At 37.8% G+C, this 6947-nt stretch overlaps 1 pseudogene; it reads left to right on the plus strand.

Annotated features, from left to right (window-relative positions):
* Positions 1 to 6435: 6435 nt before the first annotated feature.
* Positions 6436 to 6550, plus strand: LOC120094019 (U6atac minor spliceosomal RNA; annotated as a pseudogene).
* Positions 6551 to 6947: the final 397 nt, after the last annotated feature.

Here is a 6947-nt window from a genome sequence, read left to right on the forward strand (position 1 = left end):
ATCTTTTGGTGTGTACCTAAAAGTGAGCGGGGCACATGATTTCTTTTTACCCTTCGGAGAATTCTCTGTACTGATTTCTGTGCTGGCTCTGCTGGTTTGTACTCCCAATAGCAAACAGTGAATAATATTTCCTCTTATCCACATCCCCCTCAGCATTTGTTGTCAGATTTCTTGATGACAGCCATTATGACTGGGCTGAAGTGGCATGTCAAAGTAGTTTTAATTTGCATGTCTATATGGACTAAATCCAATCATTCAATGAAGAAATACATATGAACTTGTTGATTACCTGTATTGACCCAGTTGGAATTTGTAAATTTTTTAAAATATTTATTTATTTATTCTATATAAGTACACTGTAGCTGTCTTCAGACACATCAGAAGAGAGCATCAGGTCCCATTACAGATGGTTGTGAGCCACCATGTGCTTGCTGGGATTTGAACTCAGGACCTCTGGAAGTGCAGTCAGTGCTCTTAAGTGCTGAGCCATTTCTCCAGCCCCCCTCTTTTTTGTGTATGTGTAAATTTTTTGAAGCCTTCTCAGAGAGGTTAGAATGTAAATGATTAGTAAGAACTCTTGTTATGGGGAATAATTCACAAGAGATATAAAATTTGAAATAAATCATAAATTATACTGCTGAGCTGTTCCTTGGAGTATAGCAGAGAATATTGTGGTTTCCCAGTTATTTAGAGCAGAATGGAGGAACGTGATAATTCTGCCTGGTGAATACTCCCAGGTGATTGACGATATGTTCATAGGTTAGGAGAATTCTCCGAATTATTTCTATCAAAATATATATGGATCATCAATGACAGGAAAATAAGGGATACCTGAGTGCATTGCATGAGATACCCAATTCCCATGGTTAACTCTTAGTTACCCAGGGAAAAAAGCATTTGATGCTGACAAAGCAGTCTACAAAAATGAGTCAGCAGATCAACCCACACTTTAGCTCTGTCAGTCCTGGTTCCAGTCTCAGGGTCAGGTTGGTAATAATTGAACAACTGAGGCAAGAAGGTAGTTACATCTGGAGAAAACCTAAGCAGTTCTGCTATAAAACTCCTTTGAAAAGAGTGGCTCTTCTTCAGTCTAAGAAGAGGAAGGAGCCAGAAGTCTGCAATTGAAGGCATGTGGCAGTGTTGTCTGAGCAGTGTTAGCCCTGTGAGAAGCTTATTGAAGAGGAAAGTCTGGAAGGAATATTGGTAACAATGGCCTCCTGAGAGTAATGCAGAGAACCTGAAGTAGCAGATTATCAGATCCACAGGGAGCCTATGAGAGAGGAGATAGGCACTTTGAAAGGCACCAATAATTTTAGGAACTTAAAAAAATTCAAGTTAGGTTATTGTTCAAATAATAAGCAAACAAAATTTGTGTACAGAGCTGACGAAATTTGATAGGCATTGATTTAGAGATGAATAGAATAACCCTGAATCGTGAATCTTTTTATCATCAAAAGATTTTAATCTTTATGCTCCCAATGTCCTTCACTGAAGGCGTGGGTTTAAATTGCGTCATACTGAGGATCGTGTTCCTTTGAATTCTGTGAATCTGGGCCAATGAGGACTCCAAGGTTCCCTAGTGAGTTTGTGGCGGCTCACAAACTCATCGATCAGGAATTTACTCTGTGTATAACTTGGTTTAAACATGACATACTCCCCCCGACCTCCAAGATGCACACGAGACTCAAGGATGGATGCTTGCCACCATTTTTTAGATATTTAGGTTACTTCAAGAAGTAGGACAAGATTGGAGAATTACGTCTCGGTGCACGCCTTTCAAGCTTCCGTTTGACACCTAGTTGCTTTCCTACTTTCTTTGGTTGCTGGCCAGCATGTTGCCTGACCATGATGGGCTGCTATATTGAAACTGTAAGTGTAAGCTTTTCTACCTTTATGTTGTCAGTCATTTATTTGGTCATAGTCATGCATAAAAGAACTGACTCACTCACTCAAATTCACATGTTAAAATCTTTATTCAGTGTGATGAGACTCTAAGTGCTTTGGGGTATACCTCATGATGATAGAGACACTGTGGATGGGAGCGGAGGGTTTATAAGAGGTCAGAGATCTCTCTGCTTCTCTACTTATCATTTGAGGACACTGAAAGAAGTTGGCAATCTGTTAGTTCAAGAAAGACCATCACAAGACCCCAATGTGCTTATGCCCTGCTATTGGACTTGAAGGTTTCAGAAATCTTAGTAATTACTTTTTTGTTATTTGTAAGTCACTTATCCATGACATTTTGATATAGTCACCCTGGCATGTTGTGTTCGTCTCCGTTTCATCATAGGGAAGTATCTCCTGGAGGCGGTGCACATTTCCTTTAATCTGGTTGAATACAGAGCAAAGGGTGCTTTGAGGACACAGCTTGGGACTGTTAATAAATAGCATAAGTATCAAATCTCAGCATTGTAATTTAACAATTTATGACCTTGGGGAGTTCTGTAGAACTTTCTGAAACTTGCTTTCTTCTGCGAACTGAGGATAATGAAGCTTTTCCAGGAAATGCTGAAGAGATGGATATAAAAATGTTCTGCAGAATCATTTGCATATTCCTTGGATTGATGCTTCATTATCAATGCTCTAGTCCAACTTGAAAGGATCTACTTGCTATTCAACATCTTTATGAAAGTCATACTTGCAAGGACTCTTGAATTTATACAGTTTTGAGAACTATGCTGAGACATGTTGAGCTAGAAACTCCAAGATATTAGATAACATAAAGAAGTTGAAAGGAGCTATGGTAGTTGAAAGGACCTGTGTGGGCTTTCTCATTATGGTTCACAAAGAATGAGATAAATAAGAGACAAACAAGATGATTATGTAGGTCTTTTTTTTTTTAGAATGTTCAAGAACACAATCTGACAAGCTATGAAAGATTTTGTGAGGTATGACCTGCAGAGACTACGACTCTTGTTCCAGGTTGACAGGTAAAGGCAGTAATCCTGAGAGGGTCTGTGTTTAACACCTGTTTAAAACACAGATATTTCATCTGAACAACACCCACAAGAATCTGGTTCACATATGTTGTGCTTTCTGAAGCAGGGGGAAGGGGCGAGAGAGGGGGGGACCAGGAAAAAGGATAACATTTGAAATGTAAATACATAAAATATCCAATAAAAATGCAAAACAAGAAAATGAATTCTAAATATAAAACATGTTTATTCCAAAAAAAAGAAAGAAAAGAAAGAAAGAAAGAAAGAAATGAAGGAAGGAAGCAAGAAAGAAAAGAAAAGAAAGAAAGAAAGGAAGGAAGAAAGAAAGAAAGAAAGGAAGAAAGAGAGAAAGAAAGAAAAGGAAATTACTGGTATAAGTATAGAGTTAGAGAAATAGTCTAGTATTTGTACCAGGACAATTAATTCCATTGTAACCAAGATATGTCATTTCGTTTCTATAATCCTTCAAAATTGATTAAAATCTTTATTTTGCTTAACACTTAAAAGACGGTTTTAAAAATGATAATTTCTCTTTTATTGGGAACAAACCGACAAACCCTGAAACTGGACAATGCTAACTCTGGGTTGGTTATACAGCATGTAGCAAGCCCAGGGCTTAGACCTGGCTCTTGCATTGAGGGTGTGTCCTTCCAGTTGCCCTCCTGCATCCCCAGCAGCACATGCCAGGAATCTCAGTGCATATTCAAAATGACCTTCCCTCTGAGAGTCTCTGTAATAAAATGACAAGGCTTCTCAGCAGAAAGACACTTCACATAATGGCAAGTCTTACTCCCACAGGCAGTTCTTTTTGCTCTGTTAACTTAGTTCTTGTGGAGAGAAAAGAAAAGGTTGCAATCAGCAATTTTGCCACAGGAGTGGAGCCAGTACCCTTAGCCAGCTGTGACCAAATGATCCATTATTCATGTGCCACACAGGCCTCTTCATTCCTCACCTGCCTAAGAGTGACTCTCATTTCCATCTGTCCTTTCAGAAATGTTACCACACAGAGCAAGTTTGTCGGGCTAGTTCTGTCTAACAAGCACTACTCCTTCTTTGACTCAAGTCTGATGTGGAGGAAGGCAATTTTTACCCATTTCAATGTCACCTGAAATATTCTTTTTGCTCTTCTTACCTGAAGATATCTCATTGTTGTCCAAAATTTGAGGATCTTCTGGTGTGATTTGACCTATAAGTATGTTAAAAATATAGCAAAGGTAAAAAAACAAAAACAAAAAAAAATATAGCAAAGGTGAAGATGAACAGTTCTCAACTCCAGCTGAGCTGGCAGATGTGACTTTTGCAGCTGGCACACCTGGAAAGAAAATAGAACAAAGTTCCTCTCTGCAAAAAAGAATATCCTAGGTAACATCTAAGCTGTGTAGAAAAATCTCTTTTGGCTGAAAGGTTTGTTAGACTTAGGTGAGAGAGAGAGAGAGAGAGAGAGAGAGAGAGAGAGAGAGAGAGAGAGAGAGAGAGAGAGAGAGAGAGAGAGAGAGAGGTTTATTTAATCAAGTATAGATCGTTTGTAAGGTTCTGATATAGGACCATGCACTGCTCTAGCCTCTTTAATCCCTTGGCAGTCATCTTCCAAAAAAGGATTTACTGTGGCCCAGCTGGATGAAGTACTACAGCTAACTTCCAACTCTAAGTCCTGTGGTCTTTCTGCAAGAGTAGCCATTAAGGCTTGCAGACACTTGAAAGGAGTTTGTGGTATGTTTGCAGAAAAGTAAGAGCAGTGTTTTGTTTTGTTTTTGTCATTGGGATACCTTACTATACTGGGCATTCACAGGAGCTCTTCAGGTCAATGCTTTTAGTAATCAAGAAGAATAGAGATTGCGATGATAAAGAAGCTGTTTGCTCAAAATAGATAAGCTTTGAGTCTAATGCCTGAGTGGCCACGTGCTTAATCACTGTTTGTGGACAGTTTGGGAGCGCTGTCGTAAGCTCTTACAGATGGTTCTAAATGCACAGAGATGGGCTAAGCTTATGGTGATGCAGAAAGCAACCAGAAGAAGCTGGAGGACCAAGCAGCTTTTTTGCTTTAGGAATGCAAAACATGGAATAGGAAGGAACATGGAGCGAGAGAGAGAGAGAGAGAGAGAGAGAGAGAGAGAGAGAGAGAGAGAGAGAGAGAGAGAGAGAAACTTCAACCATGACTAGCTGACAAGAAAGAGACTTTTATTTGTGACCTCCTATGTGTTTCTTCAGCCCTGAACTCATCACAGAAGCAGGCACCAAACAAGCAGTGCCAAAGTCCCTTGCTGCCTACAAGATTTAGATTTATAACCACATGTGACCATTTGGATTTCTTTTTATGTATAAGTTTGTATATATTTATGGACATATGTATAATATAAATATAAACATTGTATGATTAACCACATATAATGTATGTGTACTTGTACAATTAGAATGGGGATAGTCTGGGTTTTCTCAACGAACACTTCTGTAATATTTCTTAAGCGCAAAGTTGAACAATCCATCAAGTTACTGCTAAGAGGTAAAAGCTGAATCAACTGGATTTAACCTTTGCTTTAATCCTCCCTTTTGATAGCTTGATTGGATCGAGAGTGGTCAGTCACCCAAGAAAGTTTCTATTTGAAAAGTCCTTTACACAGCAGTAGTCAGCAGCCCCTCAGATTGCATGCTTTCTCCTGTTAAAGATTAATAGTGAATCCAGAATGGGAGTTTGAAGTTCTGATTACATCTCTGATTCTGCCATTTATTTGATAAGAACTTCAAAGTTCAGTATAAGGTAATATGAACATACTCCAAATAATAATTGATTTTTAGCAATATAGTAATACTAGGTAGAATGTGCTGCCTTTCATAAAGTAATTGTGGGTATATGCATGGTTCAGCTATCTACCTTTCTAGGTATGTTTAGTGAATTAATCTTCTAAGTATAATACTGTATTCACTGTCATATGAATAATTACTTTCTCATATAGTGTTTTGGTAAAGAAGAATGGTAAAGAAATATATATATTTGTATATAGATATATGTATATATATATACATATATCTCATATGACAGTTTCTTACCAATGGAATTCAGTTCATTAATTATACATATATCTGCATAGGTTTCTGTCATCTATCAGTCACCTTTCTTTTTATTATCCATAATGCACATGCAGTTATGGTTGGCTAAGTGTCTGTCTGTTCTGTTTTTCAAAGGTGAAGTAATAAGTTAGTAATAATATCACAATTAACAAGATAAGAAGTTTAAGAATGATAGGTGCAGGTAGATGGTGAATAGGCAAAACTATTGTTTCAAAAACTAATCTCACATTTGTAAATTTAAAGATAGACTCTACATAGCATCTATTATTAAAAGCATTATATGCAGGCTGAGGAGATGGCTTGGTAAATATGAATACTCCCTGTAGAGCCAAAAAGGCCTGAGTTTGAGTCTGCAGCACTCACACAAAAAGTGAGACATGACTCGGGGAGACAGAGACAGTAGGGGCTCTGAAGCTTGTTGGAAAGGAGCCTAGTGTTGTATGAAAGGAGAGAAGGTTAGCACGCCCCTTGACAAGGGTGGAAGAGGCTCCTGGGCCTAACAACACACACATGGAAAGGAGCCTAACTCTAGGTTTGAAAGACTTTGTCTTGAGGGAATAAGGAATGTGATAGAACAGGACACCTAATATCTTCCTCTGGCCTCTGAACATATGCATCCTTCCCTCACCTCCATACGGCACAAAAATACACAAATAAATAAACAAAACATCAAAACATCATAGAGTTTGAGCAAAATGTAATTTGTAGTTGTATCAACTTTCTAGACTACTTTAAAAATATTTGCTTATAATTTTCAAATTTTTAACTTAATTGATCATTGATCTCTAAAGAGATACCATTAATGAGATTTGCAAATTAAGCAACTCTTATATAGAAAATGATAATAATTCTAATGGTTACACTAAGAAGATGTTATCAAAACCATATAAAGTAGAATAAGTTCTTCCCAATTATTGAATCATTTAAGCTCCTTCAGTAGATGCT

This window comes from Rattus norvegicus, chromosome 7 (assembly GCF_021556685.1).
Source record: "Rattus norvegicus strain SHRSP/BbbUtx chromosome 7, alternate assembly SHRSP_T2T, whole genome shotgun sequence".
Taxonomy (NCBI): Eukaryota; Metazoa; Chordata; class Mammalia; order Rodentia; family Muridae; genus Rattus; species Rattus norvegicus.